Raw genomic sequence first — 27,690 nt, 5'->3', positions numbered from 1 at the left:
TTATTTTCGTGAACAGTCGCAGCCGCATTGGACTATTGTTATTGGCCGCCAGTTGTCAATTCTTTTCAGGCGGTCTTTCTCGACGCATTTAGGAATCAAGACCGTTCGACTCTTCTTGAGTGAATCCAGTATTGTGCTTGAATTTAGCCATAGACAACTTGCAACTTGTTCATGGATTGCTCTTATGTCGTGCAGTTTCAGGCCGTCTGGTCCAGCGGCAGTGGTCTCATCTATCCCCTGGATGGCAACTTCAACTTCTTCTGCCTCGATGGGTTTCATCAAGGACCCGTTATGAACTTTACCGGTGTATGATACACACTTATTTATGTTCGATTTCTGGTTTGGTGATCACAGTTTTTCACAGAAACATGTCTCCAATTCCTCTTTTGAGAAAGGACAAGCGGATGAGGTAGGCGCCCCCATAATCTCGCGAGATAGTTGGCGCTTGTTAGTTTTCTAGAGCTGCTGTGTTGCTCTAAACAGCGCTGCACGTGCTGCCCACCGTTTTTTGGCTCTGGTATTATTAACGGTCTATTTGCCTCTTTTCGCCTGGTCCTTTTTGAGGCCTCTTGCATTTTCTCTGTCTTTTCCTACAATTCATTAGCAGATCTGAAATGCTTTCCAATAGTCCAACCCCAGGCCAAGAGTGTCCGGGTCATTCCTCGCGCCCATTAGCTCCTCAGCTTGTATAAGTTGGTCATCTACCTTCCTGTGTTTAGGGATTGAAGCCAGTATTCTTCGACTGGGCTGCTTGGCGCAGGTTTTGATCGTTGGAATTTTCCTGGACACTCTCTGCCTATGATTCGTGCGAGTCGATACCTGTCATTGACTCGTTTGGGGTTTGGACCTCTGTCGGGGTGTTTGCCAGGAGTCTGCATTTATCTGAGATTTTTTTCGGGTTTTTGATTTAAGGATGCTGGCGATCGATTTATTTATAAACTTGCATCCTGCAAATCTCGCTTCCAGTTCCTTCAGGAGTGTCACCTCCTCCTGTGTACAAACGCTATCAGTTCTCCCAGGTTTGCCCTTGACTTTACGTTGGGTGCAGTTTTGAGGCGGTTTTCATTCTGCAGAGTAGGGTGTCTGTGCTCTCATGTTGGCCAAGGCCCGACTGAGCAGAAAACCGTTGGTCAAATGCGCTGCATGCAAAGTCCCCTGATGGGGTTTGTTTTTTGCCTTTGCATTTTAGATGGTGGCAGGCGATTGCATGATATTCTCCTGCTTTTTCGCAGCGTGACCATTTTGTTAGAATGTTCTTCACTCTGTTCACTTGACTCAAATGAGTCTTGACCAGGCTCACCGTGGGAAAGAGGGTGTGGCAATGATTGCAGAACGGGCCGTCGACGGAGTCGTGAATAATTACCTCTGGGCCAGATGTTCGGTCGTATACTGGCTCGATAACAACTCCTTTCATGAAGGCAGTTGTCTCGGATGTCTCCTCGCCAGTTTTGGTTGCAGTCTTTTTGTTCCCTGTGCCCTGTATAGAGTTTTGATTACTTCTGTCATAGAAGGTTTAGATAGTTATGTTTGCCCATCCGTAAGGTGGGCCGCCCTTATTATCTCTTCTTCAACATTATTTGGGTCACCTGTTACTGCGCGAGCCGGTTCCCTGAGAGGGGTGTCAAGTCACAGCTCCATGTAAGGCAAGAGATATCGTCTCAAGACTCATGTCTCGGTTTGAGCAAAGATGGACCTTGTTGCGGAATTTAGACATGTACATCTTAATGACTTATCACAGCTCGCAGTCCCAGCCGAACTGCTCTATTGATAATGGAAGACTAATTTTTTTTGAGTACAGGTCTACATGGACCACGGCTGTCTCGCACTTTTTCTCAGCTGTTTGGTCACACAGTCGCCAGGGCTAGTGAGCTTCCGGCGGGGCCAACGGGGAGGCACGACATAAACTATGGTCCAAAACTACGTCAAAACGTCATAGTTACTCCCAGACAATGCAGCACTCCTGCAGTGCTGATCCTCTAACAGTGCCTGCTCCCTCATCACTGACCCTCCGACGAGTGTTCAACAGGAAAGTGCAGAAGCAGCTTTACTCAGTATCGAACCCTGTGCTGTCCCTGTGCCTGGGAGTATTTGACAGGGGGTCAGTGCAGAGAGAGTTGTACTCTGTATCTAACCCCATTCTGTCCGCCTCCTGGGAATGTTTGATGGAGGAAAGTGTAGAGGGAGCTTGACCCTCTCTCTAAGCCCGTGCTGTCCATGTCCTGGGAGTGTTTGATGGGGGACAGTGTAGAGGAAGCTTTACGCTGTATCTAACCCCGTGCTGTCCCTGTCGTGGGAGTGTTTGATGGGAGAGACAGTGTACAGGGAGCTTTACTTTTAATCTAACCCCGTGCTGTCCCTGTCCCTGGGAGTGTTTGATGGGGGACAGTGATGGGGGAGCTTTATGTAACACCGTGCTTTCCCTTTTTTGATGGGACACTGTGGTTTGTGATGTTCTGTATGGAATGCTCGAGTGAGCTACAGCTTCATTTTGAAGGAGTATAAGGTGCTTGAGTGTACACATCCCAACAAACTGTATTGGTCGCTGCTCTGGCAGGTAACAGAGGAGTTTGCAGGGACCCTGGCAGAAACATTTCCTGCAAAGCTGGCCACATGTGAATGTTCCAGTATACTGTAAGATAGCCCATGGGATATCTTTCCACAAGAAAGGGCACATTGAATGACTGGATTATAGGTCTCTGTAAATCGCTGCCTCTAAAGGTAGTGAAATTGAATATTTTTAATGTGGGCAGGGATAGATTACTATTGAGAAAAGCGAAGGGAGAAAGGTTATCGAAGCTGGGCAGAAATGTAGAGTAATCAGGTCAGCCACAATCGAAATTAATCAGGGATTTGATTGGAGGGGCTGAATGGCCTCTCCCTGCTCTTTATTCACAAACTCGTAAATCTCCTTCTGCAGATCGGGACGCCTTCTATCAGGTGAACACTGCCTCAAAACCTCATGAAGACTTTCTTACTGTCAGCTTGTCTGAAAGGGCAGTCCCCGGAGACAACAGGAGATGGCAGTCATGAGCTACATATGATCTGGAGGACCCTGGGTTGGACAGAGGTGAACAAAGTTAATCATCACACTGCACCAGAATACAGTCAAACAGGTTTATTTGCAAGTACAAGCTTTCAGAGCACTGCTCTTTTGTCAGGCAACAGAAAGGTTGTATGTCGAAATAAACCTGTTGGACTATGACCTGATGTCGTGTGATTTTTAATTATGAGCTACATTAACAGACGAGTTTGCAGTCCCTCAGCACTGACACTCCGACAGTGTCCACTCCTTCAGCACTGACTCTCTGACAGTGCCCACTCCTTCAGCACTGACCCTCTGACAACACAATGTTCTCTAAGAATGTTCAACGGGACAGTGCACTAGCGTCTTTTCTCTGTATCTAGCCCAGTGCTGTTCCTGCCCTTGGAATGTTTGATGGGTGGACAGTGTAGAGGGAGCTTTACTTTGTATATAACCAGTGCTGTCCCTGTCCGTGGGAGTATTTGATGGGGAACAGTGTCAATGGAGTTTTACTCTGTCTCTCACCTCGTGTTGTCCCTGTTTCATGAGACACTGTAGTGTGTGATTGTCTGTATGGAATGCTCGAGTGAGCTACAGTTTCATTTTGAAGGAGTACAAGGTATTTGAGCGTACACAGCCTAACAAGTTATATAGCTCGCTGTTCTAGCAGATAACAGAGGAGGTTACAGGGACCCTGGCAGAAACATTTCCGACTACACTGGCCACATGTGAATGTTCCAGAATACTAGAGATTAGCTCATGAGATGTCTTTATTCAAGAAATGCCAGCTTTTCCTGACATTTGTGATCGGAAAATAATTGGAAACATCTCTGCGTGACAAGATCATGAACGCCTGGAAAGGCAGGGTTCATCCAGGGATCGTCAGCACGGATTTCTCAGAGGGAGATCCTGTCTGACAGTTTCAGTGCTTTTTTGAGAAAGGGACTAAATATATTGATGCGGATTATGCAGTTGAAATGTTTTACACGCAGTTCAGTCGGGCTTTGGGGAAGGTCCGTCATGGAAGGCTGGTCCAAAGGATAAGAACCAATGGGATCCAAGCTATGTTGGGAAACTGGATCCCATACTGGATTCGAAACAGGAGTCAGAGGGGATTATTGGAGGGATGTTGTTGTGACTGGAAACCTCTGACCAACTGTGCCCACTGCCCTCCAGGTTCGAACATGCTCCTGGTGGGTCTTGCAAGGTCCCAAGGTCCCATGTGAAGAGGTCTTGGTGAAACACCTTGGCAGCAAGCTGTACACCGTCTCTTACTGACTCAAAGAGAAGGGCAGTTATATTTTGCTCGTCAAATGGGGAGACAATCATATCCCACGAAGCCCCTTTCAGATCTCTGTCCTGTAAACTCACACTAAATGCCTCTTCACCCTCCTACTCACCCCGAGACCCCCTCCAACAAAGGAAGCATCAAATTGTTTCCCCCTCCACTGAGGGAGGGGAGTGGGGGGGGGGGGGTGCGTGGTTCCTGGATGGTGGGGTGGGTAGGTCTAAGGAAGGGTGTAAAAGTTTCACAAATCAGAATAGTTTTTTTTAAAAGGCTTTCACACTCGTTATCTTCCCCGTGCCCACTCAGTAATTAAACCCTGATCTGTTTTACCAAGTTTCTGTCTCTGGCCCCTAGTTGTTTAACCCCTTATCCCCCAAACGCCCTTGTCTTGTCGAGTGGGCGCACAGGGTGGTGGGGCGTGTTGTGGTGGCAGGAAGCAGAAGGGGCTGGAATTCTGGAGATTTAATTACTACTGTGATCTCTCTTCACACCCTGCCCCACCTCTCACCCAGTTTACTAATCTGCTCTCTCTCTCTCGCTCAAGTTGTTTCTCTGTCTGTACGTGTTTCTCTCTCTGTGTGTCTCTCTCATTGTTTCTCTCTTTCTGTTTCTCTCACTCTGTCTCTCTGTTTCTCTCTCTCTCTCTCTGTTTCTCTCTCTCGCTGTTTCTCTGTCTATGTGTGTATCTGTCTCTTTCACTCCACCATCACTCCCTATCCGCCATCTCCTAGTAGTGAGCTGTCAGCATTCTGACTTTTTTTTTCTTCTTTCTTTTTTTTTTCTTTTTTTTTGTGTGTAGATGTGAGACACAGTGAAAGACACAAAGTGCACAAATCTTTATTCGATTTCCACCACCAGGAAGATATGAAAAATACCCGAGTGGCCAGTGACAAGCACTGCCCTTCAAACCAAAGGGCAATGCTGTGTGAGCAAAAAGCTCTCTACTTTTTTTTTATTTTTTTTTTGCTTATTTTTATCCCCTGCACCCATGGTGTGTGTGTGCAGGTGTGAGACACAGTGAAAAGACACAAAGTGCACAAATCTTTATTCAATTTCCACCACCAGGAAGATATGAAAAACACCCGAGTGGCCAGTGACAAGCACTGCCCTTCAAACCACAGGGCAATGCTGTGTGAGCAAAACAGTGAAGGGGAGGGTAGGGACTAAATCAAAATAGAGTTGGAGGGAGAAATGATGCACTCCACTCCCTGCGGCGCCCACCTCTCCCTGAACGACTCCAGGGTGTCGGTGGACACCGCGTGCTCCTTCTCCAAGGACACCCGGGCTCTAACGTAACCCCGGAAGAGGGGCAGGCAGTCGGCCCTAACGACCCCATCCACGGCCCGCTGCCTGGACCTGTTGATGGCCAGTTTGGCCAGGCCCAGGAGCAGACCCACGAGGAGGTCCTCGGACCTGCCCTCCCTCCTCCGTACCGGGTGCCCGAAGATCAGGAGCGTCAGCATTCTGATTGGTGTTGGGTATTGTCGGGGATTGGGACGTGGTTTAATTGCTCGTTAACTCTAGTTGCTGTGCTCTTAACCAAGGGTGTATTTTGCTGTTCAGCACAAGTTCACTTGCGAGCACATGCACCAGTGGAACTGTCTTTCCTTCCTTCCCTCACTCCCTACCTGTTTTCCTATCCCTCTCTCGTGCACAAGACAGTATTTGCATTACAAATGATGAATTACAAAAAAAACTTAGTTCGACAAACTCACATTTCCATCGTTTTCTTTTCTGGTGGTGGGGGCGGGGAAGTTGTAAACGCGAAATCCATTCGTCCAGTCAACCAATCGATCAGGATCTGTGATCTACTCAGCCTCTTCCATTTTGGTGCTATTTAGCAGTTTCTTCCTCGCCCCCCCTCCTTTTCCATTCTCATCTTGTTTTCCGCTTATTCAGATATTTTTTAAAGCTCTGTCTGAAACCTAGTGACTGACCTACTTGGGGCTTGTAACACTTGGAATGTCCTTTTTCCACCTCCAGTGCATATGTCAATGCCTCTTCCCTTACCACAGACTCTTCCCTCACCACAGACACTGAAAGACACTCTGTCACTATAAAATCTGTGATACGTGCACGGATGGAAATGTAGATGGATGGGTTAGTAAGTTTTGCAGACAATACAAAGATCAGTAGCATTGTGGAAGGTGAAGAAGGTTGTCAAAGGATACAGCGAGATATAGGTCAGTTGCAATTACGAGTGGAGAAATAGTAGATGGAGTTTAATTCAGGTAAGTGTCAGGTGCTGCAACTTGGGAGGCCACAGGTTAAGGAGAAGTATACAGTAAATGGCAGGACTCTGATCAGCATTTATGTACAGAGGGATCTTTGGATTCAAATCTATAGCTCCCTGAATGTGGCTATGCAAGTAGACATGGTGGTAAAGAAGGCATGTGACATGCTTGCGTTTATTGTTCGGGGAATTGAGTACAAGAGTCAGGATTGCCCGCAACTTCGATTTTCCTGCTCCTTGGATGCTGCCTGACCTGCTGTTCTTTTAAGCACAACTCTAATATTGACTCTCCAACAGTCAGGATGTCATGTTGCAGCTTTGTAAGACTTTGGTTCGTACACACTTAGAGCATTGCATTCAATTCTGGTCACCACATTACAGTAAGGATGTGGAGGCTTTGGGGAGGGTGCAGAAGAGGTTTATCAGGATGGTGCCTGTATTAGATGGAATGGCTACAAAGAGAGGCTGGAAAAACTCCCTTTCTTTTTTGTAGAGTGGCAGAGTCTGATAGGAGACTTGATAGAAGTTGGTAAAATTATGAGATACAAAGATTGGGAAAAGATACTGACTGTCAACCCAGAGTTGAAATGTCTCATACTGAGGGTGTGTGTGTGTGTGTGTTGAGGAGCGGGGAGCATGCATTTAAGGATAGAGGGGGTACGTTCAAATAAGATATAAGGAGCAAGTGCTCTTACACACAGAGTGGTAGGAGTTTGGAATGTGCTGCCTGGAGTGGTGATGGAGGCTGGTACGCTAAGGATATTTAAGGGAGTTTTAAATAAGCTCATGAATATGTAAGGAATGGAGGGATATCGAACAAGGTAAGACAGAAAGGATTAGTTGAATTGGGCCTGATTTCCAGCACAACCGTGTGAGCTGAAGTGCCTGTTCTTGTGCTGTACTGTCTCATGTGCTATTTTGAAATGCCCCACTTCTTTCACTCATCATCTTAAAAACTTCATGTTCTGTATTTTTCTGCTTTTATCCAGCACTCTCCTGAGCAGCTCCTGGAATTCAACCTCAGCCCCAAGCAACTAATGTCACTGGAAATCGTGTCCTGAGCTCAGGCACTGATGGCTGGTGGATAGCCCACTCTGATGCTCCCTGCTTTGTGAATGTGTGTGCATAGACCTGACTTGGCGCCTATTGAACTGAAGTAGGCATGGCTGGTGATCTCATCTGTATCAGCACAGCACGAGGTTGGATATAGTAAAGCCCCCTCTACACTGTCGCCCATCAAACACTCCCAGGGACAGTTTTTAATATTGCGGCTTGCTGGGGCCTGTATCCTGGACTGGCAGTTTTGGAGATGTTTGCAACAAAACCAGACAGATGTGGAGAAACCCAGGAGCTCCAACAGCATCTGTTCACAACCACCCTGTTCCCCAAGCTGCAGTCTCGCGGATTATGCAATCATGCCAGGTCATTGATATAACATTTCACTGAATGTTCACGTCTCTCTTTCTCTCTCTGTCTCTCTGTCTCTCTCTGTCTCTCTCTCTCTCTGTTGTGGATCACTGAGGAACTGAGAGTGGAGTCAGTGAAATGCCAGTCCTAAATAAACCAAATTGGGAATACAGAAGAAATATCATCCCACAGAGAGAATTGGAAGATTCACTAATAGGGAGAGAGGAGTGAATGGGGACTCGCTCCCATGGGGAGTGATTGAAGGGCTCCTGTTAAAGCATTTGGGATTGGGGTCTAAAGCTGGAAAAATATAGGAAAGGGGAGTTAGGGAGAAGGATTTGGAGATGCGGTTCAGAGATGAAGGAAAGGCAGTGGAGAGGCTGGTACGGAGCAAGAATGTTGCAGACGGGCGGAACATCCTGCCCCGTTCGAGGACACGTTCTCTGAAGATTTGAGTGGCATCTCCCTCGAAGGCTGTCTACTCTTACAGCACAGACATGGCATAGAGTGCAGCCGAATGGTAGTGTGGCATGCGAGAACAGCGAGTTGTCGTCACCGTGTGTGAAAACTGGCAGACTGTGAGATGGTGCCCACATCCTTTGCGTGATTTCGGTGGGTATTACTCACGAAGTACGCAGCCTTGCACTGAACCACCGGGGTGGCTGGCGGAAGGAGTGAGGAGAGAGGGGAGGAGGGAGTGAGGAGGGAGAGAAGAAGAGAGTGAGAAGAGAGTGGTGGAGGGAGGAGAGCAGGGAGAAAGCACGGAGGGCAGGAGGGAGGGGAGGAGGGGGAGGAGGGAGTGATGAGGGAGTGGGGAGGGAGGGGAGGAGGGAGTGAGGACAGAGGGGTTGAGGAAGGGGAGGAGGGAATGAGGAGGGAGTGAGGCAGGAGGAGTGGAAGGAGGTTAGGAGGAAGTGAGGATGAAGCGGTGGAGGACGGGGAGAAGGGATTGAGGATGGAGGCGAGAAGGCAGGGGAGGTGAGAGCATGGCAGGGAGGACGGAAAGAGAACAAATGGAGAGTAGGGACGAGTTTAAAAAATAAATCAGAGGTTAACTTGCCCACAGACAACGTCAATCACAAGTGAAGACTTCAAAGTTGAATGACTAATATCTGGGGGAGGTTCATGGGTTAAATGGGGACCCCCATGTGAGCTCATCACGGAGAGGTCTCACGCTGTCCACCCCCACCCACACCAAAACAGGCCCAGCCCAGAGACTCACATTGCACTGAGCGTCCTTCTACACAACTGTTCAGACTCAACAGGTCCCGTCCCTAACTCTGTCACCCGCTCCAGCCCCTACAGCCTCTACCATGCTCTACCTTCTTTTCCAGCCCCTACATCCCCTCCCTATCTCTGTCCTCTCCTCCATCCGCCTACACCCCCTCTCTGTCTCTGTCCCCTCCTCCAGTGCCTACATCCTCTCCCTATCTCTGCCTTCTCCTCCTCCTCCAGCCACTACACCCGCTCTCTATCTCTGTCACCTCCTCCAGCCTCTACACATCCTCCCTATCTCTGTCTCCTCTTCCAGTCCCGACACCCCCTCCCTATCTCTGTCCCCTCCTCCAGCATCTACATCCCCTACTACCTCTGTCACCCCCTTCAACCGCCACACCTTCTCCCTATTTCTGTCCCCTCCACCATTTGAGATGGGAGCTGTGGGGGTGAGCCCTACTCACTGTGATTCCATCCCAACACCACCTACCCCCAAACCCGTGCCTCACTCCCCCTAACCCTGCCTGCCCTTTCTCTGTCTCTTCCCAAAGCCGGTGTTTATGATGTGCTTATCACCAGTGACCTTGACTTTGAAAGGACTGCTGACAATGTGGTAGGGGCCTCCAAACTTGATGGATATCAGCTAGGTTCCAGGAGCCATGGGGGCATAGGTCACCTTGTAACCCTCAGTGCACTCAACACAGTTCGTTGTGACCTTAGACGGCCCATCGATGGTGACACTCAGTGCCCCTGGTCCAGCGTTCTGAATGTTCACAATAAACTCGGCAAGAAGTCCTGAGGAGCAGAGCACAGGTGGTGGGGAGGGGGTTACAAATTATCACCAAAATAACCAGGCACACAACCAGTAACCGGGAGGAGGGGCGGGGGGAAGAGTATTGAGAGTGGATGGCGTGGGAGGAACGAGGGAGAAGCGGAGAGTGCGGTGAAGGTGCGAGAGGGAAGGGGAGCTAAGAAGCAGAGGGAAGGGAGGGTGATGGACCGAGAGGGAAGGGGATGCAGAGAGTGAGGGAAGAGGGTGAAGGAGTGAGAGAGCAGGGGGTGAAAGAGTGAGAGGGAAGGGAGGTGTAGAGAGAGCAAAAACGGGTTGAAGGAGCGAGAGGCAAGTGGGTGATGGAGAGAGAGGGAAGGGGATAAAGGAGAGAGAGGGAAGGGGAGGGAGACAGAGGTAAGGGGATGCAGAGAGAGAGGAAGGGGATGAAGGGGAGAGACATAAGGGGATGAAGGAGAGAGAGGGAAGCGGGGTGAAGGAGAGAGTGGGAAGGGGGCGTGATGGAGCAAGAGGGAAGGGGTGATGGAGAGATAGGGAATGGGTAATGGAGAGAGAGGGAAGGGGAGTGAAGGAAAGAGAGGGAAGGGGTGAAGGAGACAAAAGGAACGGGGGCGAAGGAGAGAGAGGGAAGGGGTTGATGGTGCAAGAGGTAAGGGTGTTGAAGGATAGAGAGCGAAGGGGGTGAAGGAGAAAGAGGGAAGTGGCCTGGAAGAGAGAGAGAGGGAAGAGGGTGATGGAGAGAGAGGAAATGGGAGTGATGGAGAGCGACGGAAGGGAGATGCCGTGAGAGGGAAGAGAGGGCAGAGACAGAGGGAACGGGGGTGAAAGATTAAGAATAAAGGGAGAGTGATAGGGAGAGGGGGAAGTGGGTGTTGGAGAGATAGGGAAGGGTGGGTGAAGGAGAGAGAGGGAAGGGGTGTGAAGGAGATAGAGGGAAGGGAAGTGATAGAGTGAGAGGGAAGGGGGTTGAAGGAGAGAGAGGAAAGGTGGTGAAGGAGAGAGAGGGGACAGGGTGTGCAGAGAGAGAGGGAAGATGGTGATGGAGTGAGAGAGAAGAGGTGAAGGAAAGAGAAGGAAGGGGAGTAATGGAGAGAGGAAGGGGTGATGGAGATAGAGGAAAGGGGCGAAGGAGCGGGAGGGAGTCGTGCTGATGGAAAAAAGAGTTAAGGGGTGAAGGAGAAAGAGGGAAGGGGGTGTGCAGAGAGAGATGGAAGGGGATGAAGGAGAGAGAGGGAAGGTGGTGAAGGAGAGAGTGGGAAGGGGGTGTGCAGAGAGACAGTCAAAAGGATGATGGAGTGAGAGGGAAGTGAGTGAAGGAAAGAGAAGGAAAGGGGAATGATGGAGAGAGAGGAAAGTTTGATGGAAAGAGAGGAATGGGGTGAAGGAGAGAGAGGGAAGGGTTGTGTAGAGAGAGGGGAAGGGGAGAAGGAGCGAGAGGGAATTTGGTGATGGAGAGAGAGGGAATGGGGCTGAACGAGAGAAAGGGAAGGCGAGGTCGAAAGAGGGAAGGGGGTGAAGGAGCGTGTGGGAAATGGGGTGCAGAGCGAGACCAAGGAGGTGAAGGAAAGAGAGGGAAGGGAGAGTGAAGGAGCGAGAGGGAAGGTGGGTGATGGAGAGAGAGGGAAGGGGATGAAGGAGAGGGGGGGATGGATTGAGAGTAAAGTGTGGTGAAAGAGATAGAGGAAAGGGGGCGTGATGGAGCAAGAGGGAAGGGATAATGGAGAGAGAGGGAAGGGGGTGATGGAGAGCCAGTGAAAGGAGGTGCCGTGAGAGAGGGAATGGGGGTACAGAGAGAAGGGAAAGTGGGGTGAAGGCAAGGGAATAAAGGGGGAGCGATGGAGAGAAAGGGAATGCGGTGAAGGAGAGAGAGGGTAGGGACGTGATGGAGTGAGAGGGAAGTGGGGTGAAGGAAAGAGAAGCAAGGGGGAGTACTGGAGTGAGAAAAATTGTGGTTTTGGAGAGAGATGGAAGGGGTGTGAGGAGCGAGATGGAGGGGTTAGTGATGGAGAGAGAGGGGGGTGAAGTAGAGAGTAGGAAGGGGTGAATGGGAGAGGCAGAAGGGGGATGATGAAGAGAGGGAAGGGGACGTGATGGAGAGAGAGGGAAAGGGGGAAGGGGAGAAGGAGAGAGAGGGAACTGAAGAAGAGAGAAGAAAGGTGGGTGACGGAGAGAGATGGAAGTGATGATGGAAAGAGAGGGATGGGGTGAAGGAGAAAGAAGGAAAGGGGGCGAAGGAGAGAGAGGAAGGTGGTGATGGAGCAAGAGGTAAGGGGGCGTTGAAGGATCGAGAGCGAAGGGGGTGAAGGAGAAAGAGCGAAGGGGGTTTGATGGAGAGAGAGGGAAGGGGGTGAAGGACAGAGATAAAATGGGGGTGATGGACAGCGAGGGAAAGGAGGAGCCGGGAGAGAGGGAAGGGGTGCATAGACAGGGGGAAAGGGGGTTGAAGGAAAGAGAATAAAGGGGGAGTGATGGAGAGAGAGGTGAGGAGGTGTTGGAGAGAAAGGGAAGGGGGTGAAGGAGAGAGAGGGAACGGGTGTGAGGAGATAGAGGGAAGGGAAGTAATGGAGTGAGAGGGAAAGGGGGTTTGAAGGAGAGAGAGAGAAGATGGTGAAGGAGAGAGAGGGAAGACGGTGTGCAGTGAGAGAGAGGGAGAGGGTGATGGAATGAGAGGGAAGGGGTTGAAGGAAAGAGAAGGGGAGTGATGGAGAGAGAGGAAGGGGTGATGGAGAGAGATGAAAGGGGTGAAGGAGCGAGAGGGAGGGGTGGTGATGGAAAGATAGGTAAAGGGGTGAAGGAGAGAGAGGGAAGAGGGTGTGTGGAGAAAGAAGAAAGGGGATGAAGGAGAGTGAGGGAAGGTGGTGAAGGAGAGAGAGTGAAGGGGGTGTGCAGAGAGAGAGGGATGAGGGTGATGGAGTGAGAGGGAAGGGGGTGAAGGAAAGAGAAGGAAGGGGGCGTGATGATGAGAGAGGAAGGGGTGATGGTGAGAGAGGAAAGGGATGAAGGAGAGAGAGGGAAGGGAGTTAATGGAGTGAAAGGGTAGGGGATGAAGGAGCGGATGGGAAGGGGAGGGAGAAAGAGGGAAGGGGGTGAAGGAGCAAGAAGGAAGGGTGAGTGAAGGAGTGAGAGGGAAGTGGGTATGGAGAGAGAGGGAAGGGATGATGGAGAGAGAGGGAAGGGGTTGATGGAGAGCGAGGGAAGGGAGGTGCCGTGAAAGAGGGAAGTGGGTACAGAGAGAGGGGAAAGTGGGGTGAAGGCAAAGAATAAAGGGTGTGCGATGGAGAGAGAGGAAGGTGTGATGGCGAGAGAGGAAAGGGGTGAAGGAGTGAGAGGGAGGGGCGGTGATGGAAAGAGAGGTAAGGGGGTGAAGGAGAGAGAGGGAAGGGAGTGTGCGCAGAAAGAGGGAAGGGGACGAAGGAGGGAGAGGGAATGTGGAGAAGGAGAGAGACGGAAGGGGGCGTGCAGAGAGAGGGAAGAGGGTGATGAAGTGAGAGAGAAGGAGGAGATGGAAACAGAAGGAAAGGGGCGTGATGGAGAGAGAGGAAGGGGTAATGGAGAGAGAGGAAAGGGATGAAGGAGAGGGAGGGAAGGGGGTATGCAGAGAGAGAGGGAAGGGGGATGAAGGAGAGAAAGGGAAGAGGTGTGCAGAGACAGAGAGGCAAGAGGATGATGGAGTGAGAGGGAAGCAGGTGAAGAAAAGAGAAGGAAAGGGGAGTGAGGGAGAGAGTGGAAGTGGTGAAGGAAAGAGAAGGAAGGGGGCGTGATGGAGAGAGAGGAAGGGGTGAAGGAGAGACAGGGAAGGGAGTTGATGGAGTGAGAGGGTAGGGGGATGAAGGCGAGAGAGCGAAGGGGTGTGAAGGAGATAGAGGGAACGGAGGTGATGGAGTGAGAAGGAAGGGGGTTTGTAGGAGAGAGGAAAGCGGATGATGGAACGAGGGGGAATTGGAGTGAAGGAAAGAGAAGCAAGGGGGAGTGATGGAGTGAGAAGGAATGTGGTGACGGAGAGAGATGGAAGGGGTGTGAAGGAGAGAGAGGGAAGGGGGTTGAAGGAGAGAGGGAAAAGAGGGTGTGCAGAGAGAGTGGGAAGGGCGTGATGGCGCGAGAGGGAAGGGGTGATTGAGAGAAAGGGAAGCGGGTGAAGGAGCGAGAGGGAAGGGGTGTTCGAGAGAGAGGGACGGGGTGAAGGAGCGGGAGGGAGGGGTAGTGATGTAGAGAGAGAGAAAGGATGTGAACGAGAGAGAGAGAAGGGGTGAAGGAGAGAGTGGGGAGGAGTGATGGAGCGACAGGGAAGGGGTGATCGAGAGAGAGGGAAGGGGGGTGAAGGAGTGAGAGGTAGTGATAGTGATGGAGAGAGATGGAAAGGGTGTGAAGGAGAGAGAGAAGGCGGTAATGGAGAGGGCGGGAAGGGTTGTAAAGGAGAGAGAGGTAAGGGGTGAAGGAGGGAGAGGGAAGGGGTGGAGGAGCAAGAGGGAAGGGGTGAAGGAGCGTGAGGTATGGGTGTTTGAAGCGTAGAGAACGAAGGTGTGAAGCAGAGAGAGGGAAGGGGGCGTGATGGAGTTAGAGGGAAGGGGTGAAGGAAAGAGAGTAAATGTGGTGTTGGAGAGTGAGTGAAGGGAGGTGCCATGAGGGAGGGAAGGGGGTGCAGAGAGAGGGAAGAGGGTGATAGCGTGAGGGAAGGGGTGAAGGAAAGAGAAGGAAGGGGGAATTTTGGAGAGCGCGGGAAGGGGGTGATGGAGAGAGAGGGGAGGGGTGAACGAGAGAAAGGGAAGGGGTTGAAAGAGAGAGAGGGAAGCGTGGTGAGGGGGAGAGACGGAAGGGGTGATGGAGCGAGAAGGAAGGGGTGAAGGAAAGGGAAGGAAGGGGTAGTGATGGAGACAGAGGGAAGGGACTGATGTAGAGTGACGGCAGTGGGGTGAAGGAGCGAGAGGGAGGGGTGGCGATGGAGAAAGAGGGGAGGGGGTTGAACGAGAGAGAGGGAAAGGAGGTGATGGAGTGAGAGTGAACGGGGGTTGAAGGAGATAGAGTGAAGGATGGTGAAGGTGGGAGCGGGAAAGGGGCTGAAGGAGCGTGAGGGAAAGGGGTGAGCAGAGAGAGTGGGAAGAGGGTGATGGAGCGAGAGGGAAGGGGTGAAGGAGAGAGAGGGAGGGCGGATGCAGATAGATGGAAGAGGAGGAGAGAGGAAAGGGGTGCAGAGTGAGAGGGAAAAAGCATGCAGAGGGATGTGTGATCGAGAGAAACAGTGAGACAGAAAGAGACAGAGAAATGGAGGGAGAGACAGGGAGGAGGGGTGACGAGGTGGAGGCAGTGAAACATCAGGTGATGGTCTCTCACCAGTGTGTCCTCGGTTGAGACCAGCACCAGATGCAGACACCATTCCTGGGTCACCAGCCTGATATGGCTCTCACACTCGGATCTTTAAGGGGCTTCCAGGAATGTGAAGTTCACATCAATCAGATAAATCCGGTGCTCCTGCGGGATAAAGCAAACAGCGTATTTATCTGGAACAGAATCGGAGAGGGCTTACCAAAGACCAGATGTGAACAGACACACACAAAACAATGGAGATGGAGAGAGAGCTTTACTCTGTATTTAACCTCGTGCTGATCTTGCCCTGGAACTATTGGATAGGGGGACAGTGCAGAGGAAGCTTTACTCTGCATCCAACCCCGTGCTGTCCCTGTCCCTGGGAGTGTTTGATGGGTGACAGTGTAGAGGAAGCTTTACTCTGAGTCTAACCCCGTTCTGTCTCTGTCCTGGGACTGTTTGATGGGAACAGTGTAGAGACAGCATTACTCTGTATCTCACCCTGTGCTGTCCCTGTCTTGGGAATGTTTGACGGGATGACAGTGTAGAGAGAGCTTTACTGTGTACCTAACCCCATGCTTTCCCTGTCCTCGGAGTGTTTGATGGGGACAGGGTAGAGGAAGCTTTACTGTGTATCTAACGCCGTGCTGTCCCTGTCCTGGGAGTGTTTGATGGGGGGGGGGGGCAGTGTAGCGAGAGTTTTAGGCTGCATCTAACCCAGTGTTGTCCCTGTCCCTGGGAGTGTTTGATGGTGGGGACAGTGTAGAGAGAGCTTTACTCTGTATCGAATCCCGTGCTGTCCCTGTCATCAGAATGTTTGATGGAGGGGCCAGCGTAAAGAGAGCTCTACACTGTATCTAAACACAAGTAGTCCCTTTCCTAGGAGTGTTTCATGGGGACAGTTTAGAGAGAGCTTTACTCTGTGTCTAACCCCGTGCTGTCCCGGTCCTGCGAGTGTTTCATGGGGGGGAGAATATGTTGAGAGTTTTACTCTGTATCTAACCCTCTGCTGTCCCTGTCCGTGGGAGTGCTTGATGAGGAGAAACTGTAGAGGGAGCTTTACTCTGTATCTAACCCCGTGCTGTGCCTGTGTCTGGGACTGTTTAATGGGATGTTGTAGAGAGAGCTTTAACCAATATCTAACACCGTACTGTCCCTGGGAGTGTTTGATGGGGATGGGGTAGAGAGAGATTTACTCTGTATCTAACCCCATGCTGTCCCTGTCCCTGGGAACGATTGATGGGGACGGTGTAGAGGGAGCTTTACAGTACGTAATACCCCGTGGCTCTCAGTTGAAGTACCTTCTACCATCTCAGAGACACAGTATTCTTGGAGAGCTTAAGATGGACTGTGCACCTTTGTGTCAATCACTGCCTTCACTCCGTTTAAGCTGACTGCAAAGGATGCTGGATGGTTCTCCTTCAGCTCTGGCTCCTGGAATCACAACACAGCATTGTAGAGATTAACAGTACCACGCGCGACCACCATCACGCCCCCACCCCCCACCCCTGCCAAGGGAGCCCAGGGACCTGAGGACCAGGCCTGAAACCTAGACCTCCCACGGCCCCATTCCACAGGAACAGGGCCGTGGATGGAGACTAGGACAAGCTGGGTCCCATCTCCTCACAGCAGGGGAGTTTACAGGGGGAGATTGAATCAAGGCGTAAGGAATCAGAAAGCTGTTATTTGTTGGGGTTTTTAACGTTTTCACCGGACGTGAGCTTCACCTTCTGCTCTGAAGGAGATCATCGTTCTCTGACACAGCCTCAAAGTGAAAGGTCAGTCCATCTCTCGGCAAGATATTCCCCCGTCTCGGACTTACATGGATCAATCATCACCGATTGCCCCTTGACAAGGTGGGGGCGAGCTGCAGTTCAACCCTCACCCCCGTTTATTGAAGGGAGATCCCGCAGCTTGCACCGTCAGGGCGTGAGTTCCAGGATTCTGTCTCCTTTGACATTGAAGGAATGGCCTATATCGTTCCCGATTGGGATGGTGTGAGGTGGGCTCGGAGAGAAATCTCAGGGGGTGGTATCCCCCATTGTATCTGCTGTCCCCTCAGGGGATGGTGTCCCCTATGTACCTGCTGCTACCCCCACCCAGTGCAGGGTGTAGAGAAGGGAGATTTGGAATGTGCTGTCAGAGGAACCTCGGTGAGTGGCTGCAGTGTGTCTTGTAATGGTACGCACTGCTGTCGGAGTTGGAGGGAAGGAATGTTGGAAGTGTGGGTCAGTGTGTCGATCGAGTGTGGGGGTGGGGGGAGTGCTGACGGTGAAGGTCAGTGTATCGATTAAGTGCGAGGGGGTGGAGGGAGTGAGTGTTGAATTTGGGGGTCAGTGTGTCGATCGAGTGTGGGAGGGGGTGGAGGGAGGGTGTGTTGTAGGTGGGGATCAGTGTGTCGGTCAAGTGCGTGGGGGATGGAGTAAGTGAGTGTTGAATGTCAGTGTCAGTTTGTCGATCGAGTGTGGGGATGGAGAGTGTGAGTGCGAGTCGGGGTGTCAGTGCGAGTCGGGGTGTCAGTGTTGAATGTCTCGAGCATTGTTGGAGCCACCCCCGTCTAGCGAAAGTGGGGACTATTCCCACAACCTCCTGACGTGTGCCTTGTCGATGGTGGGACAGGGCTTTAGGAGGGAGGGTCAGGAGTGGAGTTACTCGCTGCAGGATTCCCCCCGTCTGACCTGCTCCTGTAGCTACTGTATTGATCTGGCTGGGTTCGAGCTCAGTTTGTGATCAATGGTATTCACCAGGGTGTTGATGAGATGGAGAAGCAGATGGAGATAGGGAGGGGGTGTAGGGAAAAGAGGTGGTGACAGGGTTTGGGAGGGAGTGTAGTGGCTGGAGGAGGTGACAGGGACAGGGAGGGGATTTAGGGGATGGTGGTCGTGACAGAGATGGGGGTTTACAGGCTGGAAGAGGTGACAGAGATAGGGAGGGGTGTTAGGACTGGAGGACGTAAAGAGACAGGGAGGGAGTGTAGCGGATGGAGGAGGTGATACAGATAGGGAGGGGGTGTAGGGGTTGGAGGAGGTGACAAGTTGGCTGGGGGTGTAGGGGCTGGAGGGGGTGACAGAGATAGGGACGGGGTGTAGTGGCTGGAGGGGGTGACAGCGATAGGGAAGTGGTGTTGGTCTGGAGGAGGGGACAAGGATGGGGAGGGTGTAGGGGCTGGAGTACGTAACAGAGGTAGGGAGAGGGTGTTGGGATTGGAGGAGGGGACAAATTTAGAGAGGGGGAGGGGGCTGTAGAAGGTAATGGAGATAGGGAGGCGGTGTAGGGCTTAGAGGAGGTGTCAGAGCTAGGGAGGGTTGTAGGGATTGGAGGAAGGGACAGAGATAGAGAGGGGGTAGGGGCTGAAGGAGGTAATGGTGATAGGGAGGGAGTGTAGGGGCTGGAGGAGGTGATTGGGAAAGGGCGAGGGCGCTGGGAATGGAGGAGGTAACAGAGATGGGGCGGGTATAGGGGCTCGAGGAGGTGACAGAGATAGGGAGGGCGTGTAGGAGTGGGAGGAGTTGACAGAGATAGGGAGGTGTTGTGGAGGCTGCAGGAGGTGACAGAGATGGCGAGGGGTGTAGGGGCTGGAGGAGGGGAACAGTGAGAGGGAGGGGTGTAGGGGCTGCAGGAGGTGACAGAGCTGGCGAGGGGCCGTAGGGGCTGGTGGAGGGCACGGAGATAGGGAGGGGATGTAGGGATTGGATGAGGGGACAGAGATAGGGACGGGGTGTAGGGCGCTGGAGGAGGTGATGGAGGTAGGGAGGGGAGTAGGGTGCTGAAGGAGGTGTAGGGGGCTGGAGGAGGAGTCTGTCTACATGTGGGTGAAAGGTTTCTCTCTGAGGGAAGCCTCTGGACTCTGTAGATTGAGGAGCTTGAGCTGGTAGCGAACAGCATCAGGATGAGCATGCCTCTGCCCCGTTTCCCTTAATTCTGTCCCAACCCCGCCCCTCACTGCCTGACACACCACCCCGACCCACGTTGAACAAGGAGAGTCTCATTAGCATAGTCCACAGCAATAACTAGGGAACAGCACACTGTGATGGCCGAGATTCCTCACTCTGGGCAACGTACCTGATGAGGAGTGTGGATCGAGACATAAAGAGGGAGCTCAATGACCAGGCTGTACATCCTGAATGAAGCAGATACCCCGCTGCGCTCTCCCTCAAAAAACACTGCCTGAGCTCAGACTGGCGCTATTCCAATGCTCACGTCTTCATTTATGCACCTCCCTCTTTACCTTCAACCCATCAGGGGAGCAATGGATGGGGTAGGGGTTGAGTGGGGTCAAGGGAGGAGACGTGAGGGGAGGTGAGGGGAAGGGAGGGGATATGGTAGGGAGGGGAGAGAAGTGTAGGGGATGATAGGGTCGGGGTCGGTAAGAGAGGGGAAAGTAGGGGAATGTACACACGGTCCGGTCAATGTTAGGGAGCTTCAGCAAAGATGTGGGAGGAACACACCAACAAACCTCAACAGACCAGCAACTTCCCCTCGATCTGCAAACTGCCTCCTGTTGGTTCCCCAATAAACACCCACCATCAAACTCCCACCAAGAGGCTTCCCCAATAAGCCTCCTCATTCCCACCAGAGGTTTCGCCAACATGGGCTCCCCACCAGATTGTTCCCCAATAAGGCCTCCCCTCCCCTACAGCGTTTCCCAATAAGGCTTCCCCCATACAGCGGATTCCCCAAAATGGCCTCCCAACACCACCCAGCAAATGTTTCCCCAAAATGGCCTCCCCCACTCTACTAAGAGGATTCACAATAAGACCTCGCACTGCACCCACAGAAGGTTCCCCAATAAGGCCTCCCATTGCACCCCAGATGGTTCCACAGTAATGCCCCCCTCCCAAGGGTTCACCAATTAGGTCCCTCCACCCCGGAAGGTTTCCCATAAAACCACCCCACCCACTAGATCTGAAGATGACCATGGATGGATCATCAGGAAAACCCAACTGGATCACGAACGTTTCTTTACCCGCTCTGGCCTGCACGTGATTCCTGACCCACAGCAACACGGTGGGCTCCTAACCGCCCTCGGGTGCAATTACGGGCGGATAATGAACGCAGCCCAGGAATAGACGCCTTCATCCCACAAACGCTGATCATATTCCCGACAGGGATCAGTGATGGATCTCCTCAGGGATGGGAGACTCCCAAGGGAGGGACTAAACTCTCCCCGAACCCACAACCAAGACCCAGGTGACACACTTCACCCTCTCCGACCCCAGGCCGGGATGACACTGCATCAACCCAACCTCGTGGAGGGAGTGGTTAGATCGCTGGGGAAGCAAGGTAAGGTGATTTATGCCAGCGCCTCACCTGAAGGATCATAACAGTGAGATGCTGACTTTCATCAGAGAGACCGGCAATGGGAACTATAAGCGGGCTGTCAGGAATGTGTTGCTCTTTAAACTTGATCGACACCTCGTAGTCACCTGCAGGCGAGGAGGTGCGATGGGGGAGAGGGGGAGGGGGGCATTAGAGGAGGGATAGAGATGAGTGGGGAGAGCGACAGAGAGGGGTCGTGAGAGACACAGAGAGAGTGACTTGAGAACGTGACAGGGATAATTCTACGCCTTCACATTCCCTACTCTGACCCTCGCCCTCCTCCCCTCACCCAACTGGGAGCAACCCTCTCCCTCTCTCAATCTTCCTCCCAATCCCCTACCCCAAGAATCCATACTCCTTCTCCCAATTCAAACCTCCCACACTCCCCTGTGCAAGTGTTCCCCCATTCTCCCTCCCCTTCCACATTTCCCGGTCCTCTATCCACACCTCCCTCCTCTGTCCCCATTCAGCCCATCTTCCCACACATTCCCCCCTCTTCTGTCCACACACTCCCCTCTCCTCTGTCCCCATTCCTCCCTCGATTGCCCCCATCTGACTGTGCCCTCGCCCTGGCCCTTATCCAGTTCCTGGACGATCTAAGACACTCCATATGATCCATCCTTACGGTCTTCAAAGGCAATCTCCGCTCTGCTGGGACCCTCGACTGCGATTGACAGACCACCAGCTCCAGCCTCACGGGTCCAAATACTGAACTCAGCTAGGGGGTGGGGGTGGGGGTGTGAAAACGGACAGAGGGAGCAAGTGAGAGACACAGAAAGAGCGGGGAAGTGGAGACAGGAAACAGGCAGAGACAATGTGGGAATGAGACATAAGTGACACAGACAGAGGGAGAGGGAAAGGGTACTCATGCGGGGCAGGGCGTGGAAACGGAGAGAACTGAGGGGAGACAAAAATGGAGTTGGCGGGCAGACGGAGGTGCAGAGAGAGAGTGAGCGGGAACAAAGAGTAAAAAACAAATCAATAAAATGGAACCAGTGTGAGTGTCTGGGAGAATGTATGTGTCTGTGTGTGTGTGTGTGTGTATGTGTGTGTGTCCCTGTGTGTGTGTGTCTGTGTGCGTGTCTGTGTGTGCGCGTGTGGGTGCGTGTGTTGTCTCTGTGTGCGTCTGTGTGCGTCTTTGTGTGTGCGTGTATATACACGTGTGTGTCTGAGTGTTTGTGTATGTGTCTGTGTGTGTCTGTGTCTGTGTGTCTATGTCTGTGCGTGGGGGGTATGTGTCTGTTAGAGACTCACATTCTGAATATGCCCAGCCTGAACGGAGGGAGCTGGTACAGACAATGTGCTCAAACCTCGCCATACGCTACTCCCCCACGTCATATCCCAGGACACTCCCAAAGCATGACCCCTCAGAGTGTCCATTCAGGCCATAGCCCATCCCCATTCCACAGGACATAACCTCAGAGATGGGCTATGGGCAGACTGTCCCCCTCCTCCCTCCAACTCACCCTCCCTCCCAGCCTCCCCCACCCCTTAAATAGCCAATGGGCATGAATCCCAAGATCCAATCCTCCACCCTCGAAGATCGGAAGTCCTTCACAGTTAATGGCCAGACTTCCTCCATTTGATAAAGTGAAAAGTCACCAGTCCACAGAATAAAAACAGAGATAACAGCAGCAGCTGGAGGCCATTCGGGCCTTCTAGCCTGCTTCTAGGATCACGGACGATTAAATAACTCAATCCTATATTTTCTTCAGTGTACCCTTGGACCCCTTTAGCCCATCTGACTTATTTACAAAAACACTCAATGCTGTGGCCTCTCCCCCGATCTCAGCTCGAAATGGCCGACAATCCATCACAACATTAAACACCCAGTGGAGGGAGGTTTGGAAAATGAGGCCTACCAGGGGGGAGACCATGAAGCCTAATGTGTGGTGGGGGAGACCATGAGGCTACCCTGTTGGGGATGTTCGAAAGTGAGTCCTACTTGTTGTGGGTGGAGACTGTAAGGCCGATCCTATGGGGGGATGGAATGTGAGACCGATCTGGTTCTCCAGGTGCAGCGCTCTCCAAGCCAGGGCTCGCAGCCCTCACTTGGACCCCGCCTTCGTCTACGAGTCCGACCGTGAACTGATAGGAGCTCCAAGACTCGTGCTGCTCCCAGTACTTGACGCTGACCATGTGGACACCCATCTCTGTCGGCATAAAGCAGATGTTGTAGGTGTGGTTCTCGCCCTCCATGATCTCTGCATTGTGCACGCTTCCACTGGGATTGGTCACCTGCGCCTTTATGTCACCCACGTTGATTTCTGTAAGAATGGGGTACGAGGGGGAAGAAAAAAGGGGTAAAATGGTTGTCCTGATAAGTCTGCAAAGCCACACTCTGACTCTCCGATGAACAATGGCCTGGATCTGGTCGAGGCCAAGCCTGCAGAAAGAGGGTCCAGACATTAGCCCAAGGGGCATGTGTGTTCCAGTCCGTCCATTGGAACACTGTTGGGTGAGGCAGTAAACAAGGTGGAAGTGAGGAGAGCAGATGCTGGAGATTAGAATCAAGTGTGTGGTGCTGGAAAAGCACAGCAAATCAGGCAGCATCCGAGCAGGAGGTGAGTCAACTTTTCTGGCAAAAGCCCTTCAACAGGAAGTCACCAACTGCGGGAGACAACAGACAGCCTTACATTTCAGTAACACCCCTGTTGGACCATAGACCCAAAGGGGCTTCATGAAAGCATCATCGGATGGGACCTGCAGCAAGGCTACAGGGAGCCCAATCCTCCAGTGAGGAGGGAGGGGAACGGTGAGAGCCTGGGTGGTGGTGATAGAGATAGAGAGAGAGACAGGCAGACAGGGAGAGAGAAAGGGGGACAGACGGATGGAGAGGGAGAAACATTGAAATAAAGGAAGACATGGAGGGGCCGAGGGAGGCAGTTGGAGAACTCAGGGTCCACATCAATCATTGGCACATAGATATGAAGCAGGCGGACACCACATATCTGAGAAACACACACAACCCAGAGGGTTATAGCAGGGGACAGAGATAAGTAGAGAGTGTTGAGGCTGCAGGAGGTGACAGAGACAAGGAGGGGATGTAGGAGTTGGAGGAGGTGACAGAGATAGTGAGGGGTGTCGGGGCTGGAGGAGGTGACAGAGATAGGGAGGGAGTAGGAGGGTGGAGGAAGTGACAGAGATAGGGAGAGGGTAGCGGCTGGAGGAGATGATAGAGATAGAGAGGAATGTAAGGGCTGGAGGAGATGACGAAGATGGGGATGAGCTGTAGGGACTGGAGGGGGTAACAGAGACAGGAAGGGGGTATAGGGGTTGGAGGAGGTGACAGAGAGAGGGAGGGTGTGTAGGGGCTGGAGGAGGTGACAAAGATAGGGAGGGGTGTAGGGGCTGCAGGAGTTGACACGGATAGGGAAGGGGTGCAGCAGGCTAGTGGAGGTGACAGAGCTAGGGAGGGGGTGTTGATGTTGGAGGCGGTTACAGAGATAGGGAGGGGGTGTAGGGGGCTGGAGCAAATTTCAAGTGTGACCAGGGGACAATATGAGTTTGAAATCCTGAGCAGACATGGTCTCCTCTCTCATCTCGACAGAGATACACACTCACCAACAGACAAACAGACACACAGACAGACGTCACCATCACAATGTACATGAAATCTTGAAGCACAGTTCTCACTGACTGCCAACGTTTGCCACTGACGCGGCTCGCCTCTTCCGAATGATGCTCTACTTCACTCGTCCCTCCCCGTCACATTCACTGTAAAGGAGCTCCCTGTCAGGACAAGACACAGAACATGAGTTTCTTGATACCCACAAAGCCCAGACTCAGACTCTGTCACTTCAGGGACCTGAGCCTCTTTGTTGTTGGACATCAGTCAGAGCAGTCGCAGGACATCTCTGCAGGAGTTCCGCAGGGTATTATCTTGGGCCCAACCTCTTCAGCTACTTCATCAATGACCTTCCCTCCATCAGAAGGTTCGAAGTAGAGACGTTTGCTAATGATAGCACAATATTCAGCACAATTCGCTGCTCCTCAGATACTGAAACAGTCTGTGTTCAAATGCAGCAAATCCTGAACAATATCCAGGCTTGGGCTGACAAGTAGCAAGTAACAGTCACACCACACAGGGACTAGGCAGAGACCAACTCCAACAAGAGAGAATCTAACAAATAAACCCTTGTTACCATCAGTGAATTCCACCCACCCTCTCCCGCATCCACCGCCCCCCCCCCACCCCACACCAACTATCTACATCCTGGGGATTACAATTGACCAGAAACTGAACTGGACCCAGCCAGATCAATTCTGTGGCTCCAAGAGTAGGTCAGAGACTGGGAATCTTGCAGCGAGTAACTCCCTCCCAACTCTCCCCCCAAAGCCCTGTCCCACCATCGACAAAGCTCAAGTCAGGAGGGTGAGGGAATACTCACCACTTACCCTGGACGGGGGCTGCTCCAACAGCACTCGGGAAGATTGACACCGTCCAGGCACAGAATAGCCCCTCCACCCCACGTTCGATTGACACACTGACCACCAACTCCAACAACTCCTCCCTCCACCCCCACACACTCGATCGACATATTGACCCCCCACCTCCTACACCCCCCGCCTTCCATTCCTGAGAATGGAGTTTGGAGATGGGGATTGGGAGTGTGTTATGGGATGGGTTTGGGGTGGGTGTGGGGATGGGGGAGGCGATGGGGGCCGGGGTGGGTGCTGGAATGGGGATGGGGTGAGGCTGAGGGTTAGGATGGGAGTGGGGATATGGGTGTGGGTGCTGTCGGGAGTGCAGGCCGGAGTTAGGGAAGCCGCAGTGGAGGAAGCAGTCATTACTGATATTCCCAGCAGGCAGCTTCTTCAGTAAGTAGGCTTCCTCGCGGCCAGAGGGAGCAAGGACCATGGCGACCAGCTGGCTGATGTCCGTTTCACTGATGTCCAGGGATATGTCCATCGAGGAGACCACCTTCAGCTGGAGCCGTCTCCTGGGATGGTCACACAAAGAAGACTTCAGTCGAGAAGAAAATCAACATAAAAAGGAGGAGAGTATCTCCAACTTCTGCTCAAACGCCCGAGACAACACGGAAGTAATTCAATTCGACAACATAAACGTATGTGGTCAGCGCCAACAACCTGAATGGGCAGCCAGAATCATCTGGTAATAACTGAGTAAACAATAGGCTCTGCTCATTCCCAGATCCTAAAAAAAAAACAGAATGCAAAACATGACCAGAGGAGGCTTGTGTGAGCCAGCCTTGGTGCAGTTGAGCAGAATGGCCTCTCCCCAATAAATGGTTTAGAGGCTACTTTAACGTTCGTTCCTGGTCTCCCCTTTTGAAGGGGGGAGGTGTGAATTACAGCAGGCCGAGGGTCACAGTTGACACAGCAAGGTGATAAGACCTAAGGCCTCGAGCAGCATGAAAGAGCCTCCCTACCGGTGATTGTGGCTATGAACGGCCTCACTGGAGTGTATTCGTCGTTGTACTTGACCAGGATGTTGTGGTCTCCGGGAAGAACGGGCAGTTAGGAGACTGTGCAGGTCCCACCCTTATTGACCGTACAGCTGTTATCGGCTTTGGAGGGCCCGTCGATCTCCAGGGCCAGGCCACCTGCAGGAAACGGGACATTATCAGGAACACGAGGAAGAGGGAGCAGGAGTGTAAAGAGGAACATGGCAAACATTGTAGCAACATGGGGTGGGGGGTGAAGAGAGAGAAAGAGACAGAGAGAGAAAGAGACAGAAACAGAGAGAGACAGAGAGATGGATAGTGAGAGATAGATAAAAAGAGAGAGAGAGACATAGGGAGAGGCAGTGACAGAAAGACACAGACAGAGATAGATTTGGATAGATAGAAAGATAGACAGACAGATAGATAGATAGATAGATAGATAGATAGATAGATAGATAGATAGATAGATAGATAGATAGAGAGAGAGAGAGAGATAGAGACGGCGACAGAGAAAGAGAGGCATAGACAGAGATGGGGAAGAGAGAAAGAGAGAGAGAGGGAGAGAGAGAGTTACAGAGAGAGAGATAAAGACAGAGAGACGGGGAGGGAGAGAGACAGATCCAGAAAGGAGAGAGACAGAGACAGAGAGACACAGAGACAGAGACAGAGACAAAGGGAGAGAGAGAGAGAGAGAGAGAGAGAGAGAGTGGGAGAGCATAAAAAAGCAAGACCGAAAAGAGGTCGGGAGGGAGTGTGGGTTGGTGTTTGGTTCCCGGAATCTATCGTGAGAGACTCACCCTCCCCAGCATGTTTGGTGTCAACAGTGAAAAGGACCGGCTTATTGACCACTCCGTGAATAAAGCCTGGAGTATAGGCTTTGACATGTCCGCTGATGACAACATCCACGTAAAACAGCAGAGGACTCCCTGATAACAAGGGAAATGAAATAGGAACTGAAGCTGACTATTGCAGCGAGGCAACAACAATAAAAACTCCTGGGACTGTTCTCTCAATCCTAAATCAGCAGGAATTTATAGGAGCTGTTGCTGTCTTTCGCAGTGAAGAACAATGCAAAATGCTTATTCAACTTCTCAGCCTTTCCCACAATCCTCGAGGTTATTCCGGTAAGTGGTCTCTGCTCACTGTGGGACTCATTATCTTTACACAAGCAGTTTTTACCATCCATTTGCTCTTGCTACTTTAGCCACTTTGGGCACCCCTGTCACTCGGAGCCATCTCCCAAAAACAAGCTGGTTCTTGCACTATGTTTTTGGTAAAACTTTCAAGGAGGGAAAAGGATTGTAAAGGTGAGTGTGAGCGGTGAAAAACAGACCAACAGGGTGGAGGTTAAAACAGGGAGTAGGCGAATTAGGAGAAAACACTGACCTATTCGATAGTGCCTGTTCCCTCAGTCCCGAACGTCTGACAATGCAGCACTCCCTCAGCAATGACTCTCTGACTCTGCGGCAGTCCCTCAGCACTCACCCCTCCGACACTGCCCACTCAATCAGCACTGACTCTCCAACAGTGTGGCACTCCCTCAGCACTGACACTCCGACAGTGCCACGCGCCCTCACCTGGGATTTGGTTCCCATCACACTTGATGACCATCTCGTGCAGACCGTTCTCAGTCAGGGCAAAACTGACAGTCACGATGCCATCCTTATTGTCCACAATATCAGGTTTAGCTGTTAACTTCGACGGCAT

The 27,690-nt window shown here is 51.9% G+C and overlaps 1 pseudogene; it reads right to left on the bottom strand.

Moving 5' to 3' along the window:
- On the bottom strand, nt 1–27,690 carry LOC140464792 (filamin-A-like; annotated as a pseudogene).

This window comes from Chiloscyllium punctatum, chromosome 40 (genome assembly GCF_047496795.1).
Source record: "Chiloscyllium punctatum isolate Juve2018m chromosome 40, sChiPun1.3, whole genome shotgun sequence".
Taxonomy (NCBI): Eukaryota; Metazoa; Chordata; class Chondrichthyes; order Orectolobiformes; family Hemiscylliidae; genus Chiloscyllium; species Chiloscyllium punctatum.
The sequence above is the reverse complement of the archived record's forward strand: the minus strand, read 5'-3'. Positions and strand labels throughout refer to the sequence as shown.